At 41.9% G+C, this 21,628-nt stretch overlaps 1 protein-coding gene across 4 annotated transcripts in view; it reads right to left on the bottom strand.

Moving 5' to 3' along the window:
- Positions 1-3,114, bottom strand: part of KCNJ6 (potassium inwardly rectifying channel subfamily J member 6) — a 237,937-nt gene extending 234,823 nt beyond the window's left edge. Inside the window, exon 1 of one of the 4 annotated variants that reach the window (XM_074325378.2) lies at positions 2,561-3,114. The gene's annotated coding sequence lies outside the window, so the exon portion shown is untranslated. Of the gene's footprint in view, positions 1-227; positions 420-2,560 lie in introns of those variants that run through there. The other 3 variants (XM_074325384.2, XM_019730320.3, XM_074325365.2) reach the window with 3 other exon arrangements.
- Between the last annotated feature and the right edge of the window lie 18,514 nt (positions 3,115-21,628).

Raw genomic sequence — 21,628 nt, 5'->3', positions numbered from 1 at the left:
GTTGCCAAACCTGACTGGGCTCTGCAATTCAAACTGTGCCTTGGAACACCCGAATGCCACTTTAAAAAGCTTTCTACTCAAAATGTGACTGTCACCTTCCTCTACTATTTTTCCTCATCAGTATCAGTCCATATGGTGGGGTTGTGAGGACCTGCTACCCAAGATGAGGAGAGCAGGGCAGAGACCAGCCTTGCCCAAGGGAAAGGTAGGACGCCGGAGGGACTTACCTGGGTTCCCTGTATGAATGTCGAAATGGAACTCGACTGATAATAAACTGACCCCTGTCGCACAATTTCTTCTTTGCTTCTATTAAGAAAATGACTTCTCCTCTCAATTTCCTATGGCGGCAACCTTGTAAATTTAGCCACTCTGCTCAAATGCTGGCTTGAAGATACAGTCAGTGGGTCTCATCTCGCTAACGCACTTTCCTCCCTTTCCTGAAACTCAGCAGCTCTGCTTAGGAGTCTGGTCCAGACCAGGAGTAAACTACTCCCCCCTCCCTGGTGGGTCTCAGGACCCCTAGACAGGACTTGGCTGGCTGGTGTCTCACTGACCAGGGTGCTCCCACAGTGTGTTTCTGCCATCTACCTCAGATAAAAAGTTAGAGAAGAGCAGAGGGTGAGGAATGCATGCATGCTTTTGAAGCCAAAGGCTGAAACTAGACAACTCTCCTTAGAGACGGATCCGTGGTGTGTGTGTGTGTGTGTGTGTGTGTGTGTGTGTGTCCCGCTTTCACCCCGAAGAACAGATCTTTCTCCGTTCTCAGTTCATCTGAGATCTTTTGCTGCTTAGGTGTTCTTGATTCTGAATAGCTACTCTGATGCCCCACCATGTGTGGAATGGATGACGTGCAAGCTTCTCTTTCCCACACGATTCCGTGGAGGATGAGATACCCATATTCTGCACGGGCAAGGGAATCGGTCCTTTACAGAAAGTGAGTGACTTCCCGCGATCAAAGGAGTTAACTGCTTTCTGGGGCAGCGGACCAGGAGGAAGGGGGAATGCCAGCGCTCGTGCTCTGGCCTTGGTGCTGAATCCGGAACCCGCGGCCCTAACCGAGTCAGCGGGCCCCCGGGCAACTTTGGGAGGTTTGCGGGGCACCTGCCGGTTCTAGGCGCCCCCTCGCTGGTCGCTGACAGGAAGTTGGGCAGAGCCGATGCCCTGGGACCTTCCACAGGGCACGCGGCTAGCTTATTTATTTGCCTGGAGCTGGGAAAGTTTTGTCCAACTTTTGTGTGTGTGTGTAACTGGAGCTGCCTTCTTCCCTCCCACCTGAGTCGCCATGGAGACGCTAGCTCACTGGGCAAAATGGGCGAAGCTTCCTTAGCTCAGCTCTGACTGCAGCAAGCCCCTTTCTCTTTCTCAGCAGCTCCTGGGCATCCTCGTCCTCGGTTTCTCAGCAGAAGATAGGTAGGCAGGGAACGGTGCTCGCTGGAAAGTGGCATTGCGTCCTGTTCTGTGGGGCTCCCTCGGACTGGCCGACTTTGCATAAAAGCAGGCAGGCGACACTCTAAACATGTAATGAATCTCTAATTCCCAAACACGAGGTTTCGCCCCCCTCCCTTCCTTTTTTAGGAGTGGAGGCGGGATTCTTTGGAAAATGCTGGTATTTTGTTTCTCCACTAATCTCACCCCATTTCTGTGACTGTTTCTATTAAGATCCATTTCCTCCCTAAGAGCCTCTCCACATTAAGCCTGGTACAAGAGATATACCTGTGGATTGACCCAAGATTTTATTGGGTTTTGGGGATACTAATGTTATTTCTGTTAAAACGAATCCAAGCTTAATGTCTGGATGCAAATGAAAATATACCAGGAAAAAGCAAATCAATGGATTCATCCAACCCCCTAAATGCCAAAAACATCTCATTTTACCTGAAGGCTTTTCCCCACTGCTGATTACAAAATAATTCAGTTTACGTCCAGGGAGAGCTTCCCCTTCCCTGCTCGTAGTCGTCATATCACACGTCTGTTATATTGACAGAGAACAGTTCCGAGTTATTGTTTCACACTGCCTGTCTGTTTCTCCCCCCACACCTCACTTCTCTCTCTCACTTCTCTTTTCTCTCTCTCTCTCTCTCTCTCTCTCTCTCTCTCTCTCTCTCTCTCTCTCTCTCTCTTTCTCTCTCCTCTATGCAAAGAACAAGAATACAGCTTTCCACAAAGACAATGGGCTTTTCCCAACTGTAAATGACTACACCGCAAGCCGCCCCTGCCAGTCAATCAGTGCATTCATTTCATCTTTGCCAAAGGATGTTGAAATGATGTCTGCAATAACTGACGGTTTCTGCGAGCCCAGGACATGCAGACCCCTCCTCTCCCCACCCCCCTTGCGAGTTTTCAGTTGCTAATGAAAACCGTATGAAACAGATTTCCCTTCTGTTATGTAATCGGCGTCTCCCTTTCCCCTGACTTGGGCATCTGGCTTCTCATTCGAGTGGATATGCATGCAGCGGCAGCGGCGACTTGGGGAGGGGGTGGTGGAGACCCGAGGGCTGGGAACGTCTTGCCCAGATTGATGCCAGCTTCTCGCCTTCGAGCAACTCAGCACACCGCTTACCTGCTGCGGACAGGGTGATTTCACTCAATCATGATCTCCTTTCTTGAAACGGAGCAAGATTTAATCATTCACTACACGATAGATGGCGAGGAGAAGAAAAAAAAAGAAAAGAAAAAAAAACAACAACCCTGGAATCAGATGGTCAAATTTCACAGCAGCCCCGGGAGTCTGTCAGGAGACTCCATTCTCCTCGCGGTGCATCCAGCTCTGGGGCTCGCTTCCCGCGGATCCCACCCCTCCGCCCGCGCGACCTCTCCGGCCAGGTGCGGCCGTCTTCAAACTGGCTCCCTCTGGCCGAGAGCGGAGAGGAGGGGTGGGCGCGGGGGCCAAAGGAGGGGCGGAGGGGTGTGGGTTTGGGCAGGGACAGGGAAAGGGGGAAAAGGCAAGAGTGGCGGAAAAAAAATCCCCGGCTGGGAGAAAAGTGATGGACCACGCAGGGAGACGTCATGAAAGCTGCAGATTCAGTGAATGCTACTCAATTCCAGCCGACTGGCTGAGCCCCGCTGTCAGCGCAAGAACCGACGCGGCTCCGGGGATAAAAGCGAGCGCAGCGCCGCATGCTGGAGAGAAGCGGCCACACAGCGCGTTCCAGAGAGGCGGGGGCGGGGAGGGATGGAACCCGAGACCCGGAGACACCCACCCGCCGCCCATCTTCACCTTTATTGGTGTGCTGAGAGCACCAGGCTGGGAAGGAGGGCACTCCAACCGACCCCTCCCCAAACCTGAGCTGGCGCGGAAACAACCCAGCCAACTCCCGCCCCTCCGATACGAAACTGGAAACGCAGGGCGCTCGGTGCCGGGGGAACCTTCGGGTTTAGCCTTCTGGGTCTCACCTTTACCCTCTTGGCACTAAGTAATTTATTCCCAGAGGAAAGCCTGGAAAGCAGGAAAGAGCCGAAGCTGGGGATCAGTTTTGGGCTGCTGGTTGGCGGGGCTACTTCGTTAAGGTTTTGTGACACTAGGAGAAAGAGGGTCTTGTCACTGTCTCCCTCTGGGCTGAAATGAAGCAGATCTGCCCAGGATGCAGGAGCTGGAGCGCGCACTGTCCAAGTGACCGGGAGGGGGCGCAGCGAGCGGCTGGGCGGGAGGGGAGGTGCCGCGCCCCAGGGCTTTGCTTGCGTGGGTCAGGACTCAGCTGGCGGCTCCATTCAGCCTGTCCTGTCCACTGCAACTGGAACCGGGTCCCCGCTGCTACCGTACCCCCTCCCCACCCTGACGTCTCTGTTTTGGAGACGTCTCTGGCATTGGAGACAGAGAATGGGACTGTGGCCTTTGTCATGCACAATCTATGTTGTGTTCAAAGTTGACTGTACTGGTTTGGACAATCGCCTACTCCCTCCTTTGATTTTTAACTTGCTTTCCGTTGTTATTCCAGGAAGCATACCACAGTGTTCCCCTCTGCACCCCTTCTTTTTCTTATGTTCATCACAAACAACATTTCCACATTTCCAAAGCCTTCCCATAACTTGCTTCTACTTCTGTGCAGTTCACTCTTTCATGCCATCTTTTCCCTAAAGATAAATGGCTTGACAATTACATTGCCAAGAGCAATGAACATTATTAGTTAATAATTTTGTAATGACCCTTTCAATAACTGGCTGCTCATGTGCCACCTTGTAAAGTGGCTTTCCTTCCACAAGACGCAGAATACTCATCTCCAAATCCTCAGAGATCCATCTAGCCACCCACTCCTGAACAAACAGTGCTTCTTCCTGACTCTTCTTAAACTTTTTTCACTTTCCCCCCCTGCATATACGTGGTTTTGTTCTGTCACTTTTTAAGAAATTGGGGTGTGGACACACAATAAACTATATGTATTCAAAGTGTACAGTTTGATTAGTTTTGACATGGATATACCTGTGACACCATTACCACGATCAAGATAGTGAACGTATCAATCGCTTCCACAAGTTTCCTCGTGCCCCTTGTAATCCCTCACGCTCTCCCTGCTCCATCTCCAAGCAAACACTGAACTGCTTTTAGTCACTATAGATTAGTATGCATTTCCCAGAATTTTACATATATCATGTATTTATATTTCATATAAATAAAATCGTACTGAATATGTTCCCTCATTCCTTCCTTCCCTCCCTCCCTCCCTCCCTGCCTCCCTCCCTCCTTCCCTCCCTTTTGTACTTTCTCTGGCTTTTCACTCAGCATAACTATTTTAAGATATTGTATGTATCAGTAGTTCATTCCTTTTTAATGTTGCTGTATTCCGTTGGATGGATATATCTCATTTGTTTATTCACCTTTTCACAGATGCTTGAATAATCTCCAGTTTTGGGCTATTACAAATAAAGCAACTTTTATAAATACATACGAGTGGCATGGCTGGATCATATGACAGATGTATAACTATTTAAGAAATTGGCAAATTATTTTTCCAAAATATTTTGAAGTGCATATTTGCCATCCAGGTATCTTCTGTGGTAAAATGCCTGATTAAACCTTTTACCCATTTGAAAAAAATAGAAAAAGAATATTTATCTCCAAGAAGACCCTATTCCATATGAAGGACTGATAGAGACCTCTTATTTCCGAGATTATTTATTCTACATTCATGCATTCTAATTACACAGCAGTTGGCCCCTCAAGAATGAATGCTGTCTGCTCTGCAGATGTCTGGTATGGAGAGGTGTTTCCCTCAATTTTCACCATCAGTTGTGTACAAATCAACCACACACACAGCCTTGAGCTCCGATTGTTGATTTTTCCTGAGAGGTTGTAATCTCACTTGCTCTTACTTCTGAGTCACAGATCCCATGTACAGAAGATATTAGCATGTGCAATATGTGATTTTTATGCTCCATAGTGCTTGCTGGATCAGAGCTAAAGATTAATACAGAACAATGGGATTCAGCAACCCCTGAGGAATCAGCGTAAGGACGCAAGATGCAGGATTTCAGTGCAAACAGCCCTTGGGCATTGAAAGAACAACTGACATCGACTGCTTGTCTGAAGAGCCTTTGGTTTGATCTGTGAAGCTGCTAAGGCTATGCTCACTAATTTTGATTATGTAAGTTCCTACCAGTAGAAGGATTTCACAAAGTTTCTTTCTTACGAGACATCAGATTAAATAAGTCAAGAGAGCATAGTAACCTATTTGTCTTCTTTGAACACTTTGATAATTCCCCTAACTGGGACGAGCTGCCAGGGTGATGGGGCAGCAGTGTTTCCTGGGGGTTGTAGGCCCTTGTGTTGAAGGAGATGCATCACATAAACATGGCGTGGCATTTGGTTAACACTAGAGACGGGAGGAATTGCCTTAACTGAATTCATTTACTCCGACAGTGATTGGCATGGGTGTAACTAGGAGTCTCAGGCCAGCTGGGCTTCTGAGCTGTATGTGGCAGGTCCTCTGAGCTCCCAAGAGCCCTGTCTCTTAGGCGACACTGTGTTCAGCATGTCTGGAATCTCACTCATGTATCTATTTTATGATTTCAGATGAAGGCAATGCCTGGGTTAGGGACTCTTTAGCTCTTTCCATCTCTGGGTAGGCCAGTGCTCCAAAGCTGATGAAGATGGTGGCTCCTGGGATTGACTGATTCTCTTTTATAGAGGAGGCTGGATTTTCACTCACTGTGATGGAGCCTTTTTAGTAGCAAAATTGCCAAACTGAATTATCTCATCGGGGAATCATTTGTTGCGGGTAATCCTGTTTTTCTCCATCTTTGATGGTGGCAGTCTACAATCCAGTCTACTCTTTTGCCCACATGTAGCTCTGACCCGGCTTTGGGCAGGCTGGCAGTACAGCTAAGGTAGTTGCTTCCGGTCTCTGTCTTGTCTATACATTTGTCTAGTTTTTTCTTTTTTTAAGTTTTTAAATCTGTTTAATTCCTTTTTTTTCGTAATCTGCCATCATGGACCTCTCCCCTATTTCTGTCTATTTTGTCTACTTGTTTTATATTTAAGACCTTAGACTGCTGTGGTGACTCAGTTTTTCTTCCATTTCACTTCCCCCACCAATCTCTTCCACCACAAAACAACGAAACTAACACACAAAAAAACCTTTAAATTGCAGAGATGGGTGTATAATTGTCAAATAACTTATTTTAACTATAAAAGGACATCTTCAAGAAAGAGAAATTTAAGTTATTCTATTCTACAGCTCTACTTCCAATGGACTAGATTTGGATTTCATCCACGTTTCTTATTTAGGGACTGTCTGTTAATCGTTATTGTATTTCCTTTCTGGATTTGGATTATAAATTTGAACATACATTTTTAATAAATACCTCCAGGTGTAAACAATTCAGTACTTTTGCTAAGAAGGAGGGTGTCAGGTAGTTTTCAGCTCCATACGTAGCATACGAGGCATTTTTGTATTGATCTTTAGCATTTTTATTCTCCAGTTATTTAGTTATTACTTCACCCTTTTTGATACACTTTCATCTTCTACACATTTTTCTTACTTTAGAGTTCCATTCACTCATTATTCCTACTAATCTTAAATTATATGCTTATAAAATATTTTGAAATTATAACTTATTTTTGTTCAATAACTTGATAAATGAGTGCAATCTGAAGACTCATTTGATAAACCTTTTTCTTTAGAATGTTTTATTTGTTCATCATTTAGTAGGTGTCATCTTTTTGAATTGCAGTGACCCCCAAGGATTTCTTTAAAATGCAATTTAAAAAATCATAACAGCTTCAAATATATTATATTTGAAATATAATATTTCAAAACACCTCAGGAGGTGCACAAATTAGACTTCTTGTACCTCTTACTGGAAATAATTTTAATATAAAATCTGCACAGTGAAAACATAGAAGGCCAAAATAAAGGAATTGAATTTGAAGGATGCTCTTTCTGCAGTTAACCGTTTGCTAAGATGCCCAGGTCCTTTATTATTTTTTTTTTTTGCTGACATTCCTAGCAGAGAATGAGATGAAGTTTCTTGTTGTATATGTTACTGCAACTGTCTGTGGCTCAGCTCCTGCCATCACGCGGCAGGCACAGCATGCAGTCGCTAAGGGACTGGATTGGACCCTGTTTGCTTTCAGTACAGGGGGAGCTTCCGCCCAGCACTGTCAGGCTTCCTCGGCTCTTCCAAGGGGTCTCACCAGCCTTGTTTCCTAGAGATACAGTCCAGAGGCCAATCCCAAGTTCCAGATCGGCCTTGGTGGTCGTAAGCAAGACTGATATTCCGAAGCAGTCTCAGCCCCCAGCACCCGTGCCAAGAGATGAGCTTAGCCAGGGGTTTCCACTTTATTATTTCGGCTGCAAAATGGTGTCACAGGAGGGTTGTTAGGAAAGCAGATTCTGAGATGGAGTTTAGTGTGGTGCGGGTTTATTAGGGACGTTTCTAAGGGATGCTATATCCATGGGATCAACATGCATGGAAGGGAGAGAAAGGAAATGCAAGAGGGCAGAGGGGGAAGCAAGGCTGACAATAGGCTTGGCTGATCCCACAGGAGCTCTGAGGCTAAAATGAACCACTGGAATTGTTGTTCAGTATGAATTAAAACAGCCTGCGTTTCATGGCTAAAGGCTGCCTGCTGAGGCTTGTAGCAGCTAGGCCAACACACCCTTTCTTGAAGGGGACCTTGGTGACACACCTCCATGTCTCCCGCAAATGGGGATGATAGCATTACCTACTGCACAGGGTTCCTGTCACTACTTATATGACATAATTCATATAAAAAGTGGAGCACGGGGTCTGACATACAGTAGCCGCTTAATAAATGTCAGCTACGTATCGATGGGTGACGCTTCTGATTCCTATGATTAAGCACACTCAAGACTGTGTGTTCTCAAGTAGCTCCAGAAGTGTTTCCCACCCAGTCTCATATCCGTTGGGACTTCAACCCAGTTTCAAATCCCTCTTCCAGCACCAGTAAAATGCTGGATGTTTCTTATTGTCTCTGAATCAATGAGCCCCATCCCTGAAGTAACCACTGGGGCCAAGAGGATGCTATGCTAGACGTGATCTGTTGGTACCTAGAATCCATTTCTACCCATGTCTGGTACCTTGACTCAGGAACAGGGCACATTAATGTTCACAAAGGGATTCAACATCAGAGCGGAAGTCAGGACATCCCTATTGTACAGATTTCCAGAATGGGGGAACCCAAGGCTCTGGCATCAATGGCTTCTCCTTCAGGCTGAAAAGGAAGGGGTCTAGAGACCAGTAAATGTTTAGTAAGTGTTATACAACCCTCTAATTACAACCAGGAAGTTTGGTTCTCTCTCTTTCTTTAATGAAAGCATAAAGTGGTGAGAATAATCTAGTAGTAGGCTCATAGGCAACTTTGGTAACCATAGTCAATGGGTTCGCTTTGACTTGTTATAGTCATTGTCAACATTCGGTGATTTATTTAGGTAGCTCTCCCCTCCTATTTTCTATTTATTTAGAACTAAAGTGGAAGGAATAGAATACAGAGTCAGTAAAAATTCCAATGAGTCCACCAGGAAAACAAGCATCGCAGCCTGGAAGGGTTAGTGATGCTGCAATTTAACACTGGGATCCATGAAATTGATTGCTTTGGGCAAACAAAGAACAGATCACATTTGTAGTCACAAGTCCCTGTGTTATTGTCACTACATGTATTTATCTGCTGACTCAAGACCTACCCAGCAGCAGGAAAGAGAACACTGGTATAAAAAAAAATTTAAAAAGGACAATATAAAGATGATAGAACCATAGACCACAGGATTTATAAGTCATCTTAGAGATTAGCTGATCCCTTTTTCAATTTCCATGAGTCTTTTTCTGACCCTAGTGAAGACTCCACCTGGCTGCCTATTCCACCAAAACATGTTGATTCATTTCAACTTTCCAAATCTTGGGTCAGTAGCTCATTTTGACCAGGTAAAAGCCCTTGACGCTAACTCTTAGATGTTTAGGTTATTTCTTATCTTTGAACCCCAGTAATTTCTCTTCTCCTTGAAACTGTAGGTTCTCAACTTTGACTCCTAGTGACTCATTCCTTGTCTAAGTTCCTATCTTGTTAATCCTTTCTCATGCATTAAATGGATTATTTACAGTAACCATAAACATGAAAGGAACAAACTTATTTCCTGTAGTGATAGGATCTTTTTCACACAAATATAATTCAGGAGAGAAAAACGATACAAGATAATAAGATGATACCAGGATGGATTTTTTCCCCCAGATGTTTCATGAGGTAACAAGATAATAATAGAGCCTTTGGAAATTTAAGCAACCTTGGGTAAATTACTTAACTTTTAAGTTATCTAAAATAGGTGCGGGTTGATGAAGAAGAGATGAGTGAAACAACTATCAGAGTCGTCTTGGCCATCTGCTTGGGCAGACTTCTCATACTTTCCAGACCTGACTGGACCGATCTTATAAAAACGCATGGTGCACTGTCACACCAATGGTCCTCAGTGAAGCACATCATGCTGTTATGAGTCCAGGTAAAACCAGCAGAAGAGCATAGCAATGTATAGCTGATTCAGGGCCATTCCCTGGAATGCTGCTATGAACATGAGTTTCGATGGTTCTGTGGATCAGATGACAACACCCAGTTAATGAGAAATGGTTTGAGTTGCATGGTCACTTGATGCTCCATGGTAGGCATTTCGTCTTTACCAGAGCCTTCCATCAAGCAAGGGGGTGCTTTTCAAATGGAAAATTGTGGAGAGCAGAAGAGAGCATGGCTTTACTCCTAAAGCCTAGGAGTCTGTATTGTGATGCTCCTACAAGAACTTTCCAGAACCTCCATACACGTCACTGTTTGACATCTGTGACCACACTACAGGGTTCTTCCTCCAAGACCCTGGCCTCCACCTTCTCTATCACAGGGCTCTGGGTCTAGAGCTGACTTAGGTCTGGAAACTGGACAAGAGGCTGTGAATCCTGTGAAGGTAGCTTGAGTTAGGATTAGTCCCACCTTCCAGACTGGTTTTTCTGATTTTATAGGCCAAGCAATGCCGTTAGTAGGAAGCATCTATTTGATTCGTAGGGATGCCATCACTAATCAGATCCCTGAAGGCCAAAACATTGATCACCACCCCATTCCTGAAGCTTATAATGGAGTGGAAGTTCCGGTTATGGCTTTCAAAGCTCCGCCATTTCAATGTAGGTGGATGATTGATTTGTTTTATTTTGGATTCTTTATTATTAGTGGATTCTGGGAACTCTAAATAACCTGACTATCTCAGAAAGAACAGAAGGAATCCTGGAAGAATCAATTCTTAGTTATGAAATTACTAACTCAGTAGACAAAGAGAGTTGCAAATATCAGGAGATACTAGGTAATGAATTATGTTATAGCAATGTTGGAAACGCAGAAGGGTTGGGAATGTCAGAGTCACACAGCAACAAAAGCAGCTGAACCCCTTCTCATAGTAGGGTCATCTTCAAAAGTATGCATTGCTATTTATTTGTTTGTTTATTTATTTGTGTATTTATTTGTTTTTGCTCTGTTAGCCTTTATACCTGAGGATAATACTGAACAGAGGGTAATAAATATATATTGCCTTCTTCTTTTATATGACCACAGTTCTTACCTCAGAGTGGGATGGGCCCCAAAGGGTATTCAAACTATAATTACTAACAAATAAATTCAGACAAATGGGAACTCCTGATAATAATGGAAATAATTTTGAAGCATATTTACTTGAAAGAAAGTGAGAAGGAAAAAAGAACTCCGTACTTTTAGGTAACTGTTTATAAGCTGAATATAATGTGAAATAAATTGCTAGAGAGTGAAGTGCCCAGTGGACTCGGGCTGACATTAGTGACTGACTCGGGTTCATCACTGGCTTCAAGGACCCAGAAACTGGGACTAAGGCAAATGTGTGGCTTGTTGCAATGGCACCACATTGGAAGACCCCAGACTCCAGACTGTCACTGTCATGGTGACACAGACCCTGACTGTCCAACTCCTGCAGAAAGCATACAATTATCTTTCTACATTTTCAGTTATCTTCTGATTTATGTCTTTTTGCTTCACAGCCAGGTTGTATGAGATGATTGGAAACAGTGTTAGCCATAAATCACTGGATTTACAGAAATGGGGAATTCTAGTTTGCATTTCCTTTTCCCTGAAATGAAACAAATCATACACAGTTCCTTTACCTTTGATAATAAATTCTGTCAGAACAGCAAAGGAGTTACAATTATTAATTGGTCTACTGAAATATTCATGGTGTTTTAGGATGAAAAAATATACGTGGAGGATGTGTTTTTAAGCAGTGGTGTTTTCCAGGTAATTAGAAAAAGCACCACAGCCTCTCTCTCTCTCTCTCTCTCTCTCTCTCTCTCTCTCTCTCTCTCTCTCTCTCTCTCACACACACACACACACACACACAGAGAGAGAGAGAGAGAGAGAGAGAGAGAGAGAGAGAGAGAGAGAGAGAGAGAAAGATTGAGAAATGTATAAGAAAATTGCTACTCCTCTCAAGCAATTAACTGCAATCTATCAAGCAATATTTTCAGGTGAAGTTTAGGTGCTGTTATATTTTTAACTGGGATAATAGGTCATACCTTTCGTTCCCTCCTATTATGACTATGGAGAATCGAGGATCTTGGAAAAGAACTTATCGAAGCCAGTATGAAGAAGGTCCCTCCAGAGACAGCTATTTACTCTGGATGTGGAGCCACTGGCAAACCCCCACATGGAAACCAACTGAATGACTTCAGATAAGGGAACTGTTCAAATTGCTAGAGGGTTTCTTTCCTTCCTTACTGTGTAATTAGTGTTGTCCCTGAGAAGGAGTGTTTGCCTCAGAGAAAGGGTGTGTGTGTGTGTGTGTGTGTGTGTGTGTGTGTGTGTGTGTGTGTGTTTTACGGTCATAATGGATAGATGTCAGTGGTAGAAGCAGGTACATCTGCAAGTTGAGCTCTCAGCACCCTAACACCACCCTAAAGGACCCCACTCAGATGTCTACCCTTGGGGCCTAAGCCCTTCCATCAGACTATCTGTGGAACCTGGAGGGCCAAGGACCAGTACTGACATGTGGCTAGTACTGATCCCCGGGCAGGATGACTCAAGTTTGGGAACTTCACTGATGGTAATAGAGGAATTTATGATGTGTGGTGCTTTGTGTGTTAGGGGTCTGGATAGGGGTGATGCTCTCTAAGAGTTGGGAAAAGATTCAAGAGGGGAAAGTTCTAGAAGTTTTGGAGTGAGACTCTTCTCTGAGACCCACACATGAGAACACTTTCCCTGTGAATTCTGGTAAATATTCTGTTTAGCATCTACCTTCCACTTTCCCCCTCATGTGTAGTATTTTCTTTTGTAAATTGTCCCAGGCTTTCAGTAGAGATTCATAGATGCCAGCATAGGTGTCTGAGTTTTGGACAGGTGAAAGGGCAGTTTGATCACAAAAATGGTCACTTACTCTATCCTCTTTTCACATCTGTGGAGGAGGCAGAAGCAGTTTCCAGCTGCAGACCATTCTTCTGGTCCCAGAGTTCTATGTGGTGATGGTAGCCCAAGCACAGTGGTTTTGAGGAGTGAAATTGCATGGCTGAGGGACAGCTTTCAAATGGACAGTTGAAGAGGATTCAAGACTTATCCTGCTGCTTTCCAGCCAAAACATAAGAAGTTATACGACAGAGAAGATCTCTGACAGGGGCTAAGAGTAGAAAGCAGATTGGCTGATGTTTGGGGTAGAGCTAAGGTAACTCAGTCAGTCAGCTATTGTTACGTAACAAGCTAAATGATGGTGATAAATACACGTGCGGATCAGAAAGGCTTGGTTGGACAAATTTACAAACTTGTGAAAATACAAGGTGGACTTCAACATTGTATGTATATATTCTTATTACTAGTGCATAACCATCATGTCAAAATGAGACAGAGAAAAGTTGAGTCTGAATGTGGATCTTGTGTTATTCAGTTAGATGCAAAAGCATTGTGTGTGTGTTTATATAATGAATATAACTGTGCCACAGAATAAAGTATGCATCAATATCACCAGACTAAGCACTCAGTTACATGAAATGTTACTCCTAAAAAGAATTCCACTCTTCTCATTAGTATACTCCTATGGCAGAAAAATTGTGCTCGAGTATTAGTATTATATTTTGAAATTTGCCAATAAAACTTTTGTGGAAATTTGTTTTCTCTTTTATATAAGTAAGACCATAGTATCTTTGATTTTGCCTCTTAGCACTCAACACACATAGTGTTTCTATCTAGTCCTTTGCAGAAAAATTTCAGTTACTCCTGACTTAAAGCTATGTAGATATATATCATGCTATGAACTAGAATATTCAACATTTTTAATATGTCAATTCTCCTCAAATTGATCCATAGGTTCAATGCAAGCCCAAGCAAAATTGCAGCAGGAATTTTCGTAGAAATTGACTAACTTACAAGTCAAAGAAATGAAAACACTCAAAACAATACTGATAAAGAAGGGAAAAAAATGGAGCACGTATACAACCTGATTTCAAGACTTACTACAAGGCTAAAACAATCAAGACGATGTGGCATTGTCAAAGAAATGAGATATACATCAAGGAGACAGAATATAGAATTCTGAAACAGACCACACACTTACAGCCAATTGATTTTTGACAAAGATGCAAAGGCAAATCAATGAAGAATGCACAGTCTTGCAAATGGCCATGGAATAACTGACTATTGATGAGCAGAGTGCCATGTGCGTGTTATCAATCCCTAGGGAATAAGGTACAGTTATCAGTTCCAGAGGAGGACTGAAAACACTTCTTTCCCATTGCATCTTGGTATCTGGGTCACCAAGGAAAACACAAGGCCTTCAAGCCCTGAGTGGAACACCACTTTCTTTACCTATAGGAGAGACTAAGCAAGATCACCGTCAATAGTGGGTGTCAGTTCCCCAGGGCCTCTCACCCAGCTGGTCTCTCACTGAGTGGATGATGCAGGGCAATTGGCATGAGGACCCTCTCTTGTGCTTCACTGGAAGAAACCCTGTCCCCTCCCCTTCTAGGACAGACAGAGCAGTGAGACTGGCCAGGTGCCAGATGACACACACGCTTTAAGTGGAGACAAAAGAGCACTCATTGAACCTGAAACAAGGAAAGATATTTCCACATAAGGTGATGACCCCAACACAGGCTGTGTAGGCTCTTCACCTCTAGGTAAGAAAGTGTTCCAGGTCCAAAGTCCATTCCTATGCTGCCGAATGGGGGAAAGGCTGCCTTCATGACTGCTTTTCCCCCAAAATATCCATCCATGAAAAAAAAATAAACCTTGAGCTAAAACTTGTACCACATATAAAAATTAACTCAAAATAGATTACAGACCTAAATGTGAAATCTAAAACTATAAAGCTTTGAGAAGAAAACATAGAAGAAAATGTTTGTGACTTTGTACTATGCCAAAAAATAAATAAACAAACAAACAAATAAATAAATTAATTAAGTATGATGCCAAAAGCATGATTCATAATAGACAATATTGACAAATTTGAATTCATTAAAATGAAAATCATTTGCTCTTTGAAAGACACTTAACCAAATAAAAAGACAAGCCATAGACTGAGAAAAATTCTTGCAAAATGCATATCTATGATAAAAACCTGTATCCAGAATATAAAACTTTCAAAAGTCAATAGAACAAAAGTTTAAATAGAAACTTCACCAAAGAAGATATATGGATGGTAAACTCACATTAAAAGTGTCTCACATCATTAGTCATTAGGTAAATGCAAATTAAAAGTACAATGAGCTATACGTACATATCTATTCAAATGGGGAAAAAAGAAAAACAACCCTGACAAAACCAAGTGGACACATTGGAACACTCATGTTTTTGTAGGAATTCAAAAGGTATAATCACTTTGGACCAGTTTATAATTAAATATACTCTTACCATAAGACGCAGCAATCACATTAGTCATATTTACTCAAAGGAAATGAAAACTTATGTTCACACAAGAATCTATATGTGAATGTTTAGACCAGCTTTATTCATAATAGTCCCCAAATTGGAAACAATCCAAATGTTCATCAATAGGTGAATAGACAACTGTTTTCACCGACACCATAGAATACTACTTAGCAACAAAAAGAAACAACTTCTGATACATGCAGCAACATGAATGAATCTCAAATGTATTATGTTAGCTGAGAAAAAGCAACATTCAACTAGCTACATACTATACAATTCCATTTATATGAGTTCTTGAAAAGGTGAAACTATGAAACAGAAAATGCATCAATGATTGCTAGTGCCTGGGGATGGGAGGAGAGCTGTATTAGAAAGAAGCACCAGAGAAAATTAGGGGTGATATAACAGTTTTATATATTGATTTTGCAATGGTTACTAGACTGTTTGTATCTGTCAAAACTCAGATTGCACAACTAAAACAAGGATAATTTTAAATGTATGTAAATTATAGCTTAAAATAAGTGAAGGCAAAATTAAGGTATTTCCAGATAAAGAAAAAATACACTGAAATAAGTTATTGGTAACACATATGTGCTACATTGCGATAGGAAGTCCTTCAGGTGGAAAGAAAACGACATCAGATTGGTGGTAACTTAGATCTATAGGAAGGAATCAATAGAATTGAAAACAGTAAATATGTGTGCTTGTATATGTATGTATGTACTTATATATTTTGTTCTTCTAATTTACAAGATGCAACTATATTTTGGGGTCTATACTACATATATGTATACTATATATGACTACAATACCATGGGGACATAATTTGAGCCAATATGTTAGCTCCAAGTTTCTGTTTTCTACTGGGAGTAAATTAATATAAACTTGAAGAAGATTGTGATATGCTAAAGATGAATATTCTAGTCAGGAGATTGGCAACTGAAAAGAAAAAAGGCAAAGAAATGTAACTAAGATGTCGTTGGAAAAATTAAGATTGTATGCTAAGCAATATTTGTTTAACACAAAGAAAGTAGTAAAAGAAGAACAGGGAAAAAACAGATGCGACAAATAAAAAACTATTGGCAAATTGGCAGGGTTAAATCTAATCATACAATAATCAAGTATGAATGCACTAAACCTTATAATCAAAAGGTAGACATTGTCAGACTGACTAAAAAAATTGAGGTCCAACTATATGCTGCCTATAAAAAATGTACTTTAAATTCAAGGGCACAAATTGGTTGAAAGTAAAAAGAATAGAAAAAGTATACCATGCAAACAGAAACATAAGAGGGCTTGAGTGGCTGTATCAGACAAAATAAACTTTAATATAAGGAATATTTCTAGAGACGAAGAGGAACATTTATCATGATGAAAGTTTCAATACCTTAGAAAGAGAACTGACTCTGGGTGGTGAACACGCAATGTGATATATATGGATGATGTATTACAGATTGTACATCTGAAATCTATGTAACTTTACTAACAGTTGTCACCCCAATAAACTTTAATTTTAAAAAAAGCTACAACAATTGTAAATGCATATGTATTTGACAATGAGCTACAAAATACATGAAGCAAATACTGACAGAATTGAAAAGAGAAATAGACAAATGACAGCTATTTCCGTGGATTCATTATTCCTCTACCAGTCATTGATGGAACATGTAGACGGAAAATCAGTAAGGCTATTGACCACTGAGCAACATTATCAACTACATCTAAGTGACAACTATAGATCACTTCACCAAACAACAGCAATAGACGATACATTCTGTTAAGCACATAGAACATTCATCTGGGTAGACCATGTGCTCAGTCATAATGTAGGTTCCCCACAAATTTAAAAATACTTAAATTACCCAGGGTATATTCTGTGATCACCATGAAAATTAGAAGTCAGGGAGAGAAAGGGAGACCTGGGAAAACCCCAAGTATGTGGAAATAATAAAGTAAACAAATATGTAAACATAACATGCAATTGGCAGGATGCAGCTAAAGTAGATCTTAGGAAGAAACCGTAGGTTTAGAAAAGAAAATCCAAAATCAGGATTTGAAGTTTCCATCTTATGAAGCTGAAAAAGGAAGACCAAATTAAATTTGAGTAGAAAGAAGAAAAAAGTCAGAACGGATTAATGAAATAGAAAATGAATGAACAATAGAGAAAATTAATAATATCAAGGATAGTTTTTCTAAAAGATTAGATAGATAGAATAACCTTTAGCTCATTGATCAAGGAAGAGAGAAAGAGAGAAAGAGAGAGAGAGAGAGAGAGAGAGAGAGAGAGAGAGAGAGAGAGAGAGAGGCACATTATTAGTACCGGGATGATACAGACCCTACAGACATTAAAATAATAATAAAAGAATATTATGAACAACTTTATGTCAACAAATTTGGCCACTAATATGAAATATATAAATTCCTTGGGAAAAAACACATTATCTTGATGACATAAGAAAAAACAAAATTTGGGAGAGCTCCAAGATGGCGGAGTAGATAAACACTGCCTGCATTTTTTATGAACACATTAAAATTACAACTAAATTATAGAACAGTCAACCTGGAGAATCATGTGAAGTCTAGCTGAACAGAAGTTTCATAACTAAGGATATAAAAAAGAAGCTACATGAAGACTGTTTGGTAGGAGCGGTGAAGATGCGGAACTAGCCCCACACCTCCCTGTGGAGGGCTATCTCGGCCGCGGAGGTCCCCCCCCAGAGGAGTGAGTGTCCCCAGCCCCCCACACCAGGCTCTCCAGCCTGGAGTAGTGGTGTCAGAAAGAGGAGCCCCCACAACAACTGGCTGTGAAAAACAGTGGGGATTCCGACCATCTGGGTGCTGGAAACCCAGGCGTCCTCTTAAACAATCCACACACAGATGCACTCGCTCGCACGCACTCACCTTGGGTTCCGGCAGAGGGATGGTGACTTGGGGGTTATAGGAGGCATATGGGGTCCTTGGAGACATACGGGGGTCAGACTGAGGTGTGTGACTTTCCGGCGATGTCTGGAGGACAGTTAGCATTTTCTCTGTGAAGGGGCCTCCTCTCGTGAAGCCAGCAGGTGGGCGCCATCTTTGCTGTGTTGAACCCACCCCCAACGGCCACGTCAGAATCTGATTGGCCTGGTGAGCTCTGCTGCTCCATCCTGCTGACTCACTAGGACCCTGCCCTACCCGATTCCCCCAACGTCAAAGGCACTTTCTTGGGGAGCAGCCAGCCCTGACCATATTGCACTCTTTCTTGGAAAACTATCAGAGTCCGCGGGCACCAGGCAGGTGGTGACTGGCCTTGCAGTGCTCGGAGACTTTTGCTAAGTAGCTCCAAGCTCAGCATTGTCACCAGAATCTACATTAATCTGATGAATGTCACTCTTCCCTCTCTAGTAACTCTCTGAGACCTGCCTCACCCAACTTGCATACCACAGAAGACTTTATTAGTGGCTCAACCTTAAGGGAGCTGGCAGGTGGCAACAGGTCTCAGGGTGTCCTGGCTTTGTGTGAAGCTTGGTATGGGTGGCAGCCATCATCAGTTTGCAGTATTTCCTCTCCCATGTGCCTCCAGGTCCAGCAGAGGCAGTGATCTACCGTGGGTCACTTTGTAGCTCCTATGTTGGTAGTCCCCGACCAGTCACAGGCAGTGAGTGACCTGGGCCTGACAGAACCCCTGCTGAGCATCCCCAGAACCTACATACCAGACAAAATAGACTTTAAAACAAAAGCTACAACAAAAGATAAACAAGGACCCAGTAATCCCACTGCTAGGTATTTATCCGAAGAAATCCAAAACTCTACTTCAAGGGGACGTGTGCATCCATATGTTCATACCAGCATTGTTTACAATGGCCAAGATGTGGCGGCAGCCTGTGTGTTCATTGATGGAAGAATGGATAAAGAGGAGGTGGTACATATATGTACAATGGAATATTACTCAGCCATGGAGGGAAATGGGTTCTTGCCATCTGCAGTGGCATGGATGGACCTACAGGGAATTGTACTGAGCGGAGTATGTCAGACAGAGAAAGACAGATGCAATGTGATTTCACTTGTATATGGAATCTAAAGAACAAAATAAACAAACAAAACAGAAACAAATTCATAGATATAGAGAATATTTTGATGGTTGCCAGATGGGAGGGGAGTTGGGTGTGTGAGTGAAAAAAACGGACGGGATTAAGCAGTACTAATTGGTTGTTATAAAGTAGTCATGGGGATGTAGGGTACAGCATAAGGAATAGAGTCAATAACATTGTAATACTATGTATGGTGTCAGATGGGGACTAGATTTGTTGGGGTGATAGATGAGGGGGAGTTAAGGGGCAGGGTGAAAAAAGTGAAGGCGTCAAGAAGTACAAATTGGTAATTACAAAATAGTCATGGGGATGTAAAGTAAAGCACAGGGAATATAGTCAATAATATGGTAATAGCTATGTATAGTGCCAGGTGGGTACGAGACTAGTCCGGAGGATCACTTCTTAAATTACACAGATGTCTAATCACCGTACTATACACCTGAAATTAATACAAAATAATATCGAATGTCAACTATAATTGATAGATTTAAAAAGGGGGGGGAAAGGGGAAGGGGAATAAGAGGTCCAAATTTCCAGGTATAAAACAAACAAGTCATGGGGATGTAATGTGCAGCATGGGGAATATAGTCAGTAATATTGTGATAGCGTGGTACGGTGTCAGATGGTTGCTGGACTTATCGTGGACTTCTTTAGGTATGTAAGTGTTGAATAACTATTGTGTACCCCTGAAACTAATATAATATTGTATGTTAACTATATTTTTAATAAAAATCTTTTAAAAAGCAATATTTGAATATTTCTGTATAAAATAAAATAATTGAACTAGTAATTTCAAATATCCCTACAAAAAATTGATGTGTTTGGTGGTGAATTTTATCAACACAGAGAAGAAACAATACCAATTTTCTTTGAGTAAAGAGAGGAGGAAAGAGCAATTCTCAACTCATTTTATGAAGCTAGCATTACTCTGATACCAAAGCAAGACAATGCATCATAAGAAAACTGGAGATTAATATCCTTCATGTACATAGATGTAAAAGTTTTTAACAAAATTTTCGCCAATTGAATTCAACAATATGTAAAGTGATAATACATCATGACTATCTGGGTTTTATCTCAGGAAAGCAAGGTGGGTTTAATAGCCTCAAATCAATTAATGTAATGCACCATATGCAGAATAATGACCCCCCCAGCCCCAAGATGTCCATGTTCTAAATCCCCCAAACCTGTGAATATGCTACCTTATGTGGAAAAAAGGACATTGCAAATGTGATTCAGGTTAAACACCTTGATATGGGGAGATATCCTGGGTTGTCTGAGTGAGCCCAGTGTCATCACAGGGTCCTCATAAGTGACAGGGAGGTAGAGGGAGCTATGATTCCTGAAGAGGAGGGCAGAGTAGTTCGATGTGAGAAAGCTTGATCCACCCTTCCTGGTTTTTAAAATGGAGGAAGAGGGTCCTGAGTCAAGGAAAGTGGAAGACTCTAGAATCTGGGAAAGACAAGGAAATAATTTGTCCCTTAGACACTTCAGAAAAAAAAGTGGCCCTGATTTTGTATATTGAACAATATATATAAATATATTAATACAATATTATATTTCAATTAAACTAATACAATGTTATATTTCAATTATATCTCAGTAAAACTAGAAAAACTAAAATGGGTGGATTTTATTGTATGTAAATTACACTTCACTAGAGTTGTTAAAAATATGAACATAATAAAAATACAATAAAATAGTTAACAAAATAGTTCAGCACTGTGATGGTTTTCTGATGTGTCAACCTGACTAGGCTAAGTCCTCAGTTATTCCATCCAACACTAATCTAGGTGTTGCTGGGAAGATATTTTGTGATTGATGTTCGTAATCAGTTGACTTTAAGTAAAGGAGATTTTCCTAGCTAATCTGGACGGGCCTGACTCAATCAGCTGAAAAGACCTGAAGTGCACAGCTGAGCCTTCCCCAAAGAAGAAATTCCACCTGCGAACGCAGCTTCAGCCAGCATAGACAGTTCTGGCCTGCCCTACTGGTGGCCTACTCGCTGATAATTCTAGCCTGCCCCCACAATTGCATAAGCTGATTCCTTGCAGGAAGTTCCAAATGTACTACGATTTTGTTCGGTGAAACTTATCAGTGTTGTAACTTTACTTTGATGTTTAATTATGTGGCTGACGTCTGTCTTGAAGGGCAGGGAGATGACTTTCTTCGTTCATCACAGCTCCCCATCTTGTGCCAA

Source organism: Rhinolophus sinicus, chromosome 17 (assembly GCF_057876585.1).
Source record: "Rhinolophus sinicus isolate RSI-liver-muscle chromosome 17, RSI-T2T, whole genome shotgun sequence".
Lineage (NCBI taxonomy): Eukaryota > Metazoa > Chordata > Mammalia > Chiroptera > Rhinolophidae > Rhinolophus > Rhinolophus sinicus.
Note: the sequence above shows the minus strand (reverse complement) of the source record. Positions and strands in the feature narration are given on the sequence as shown.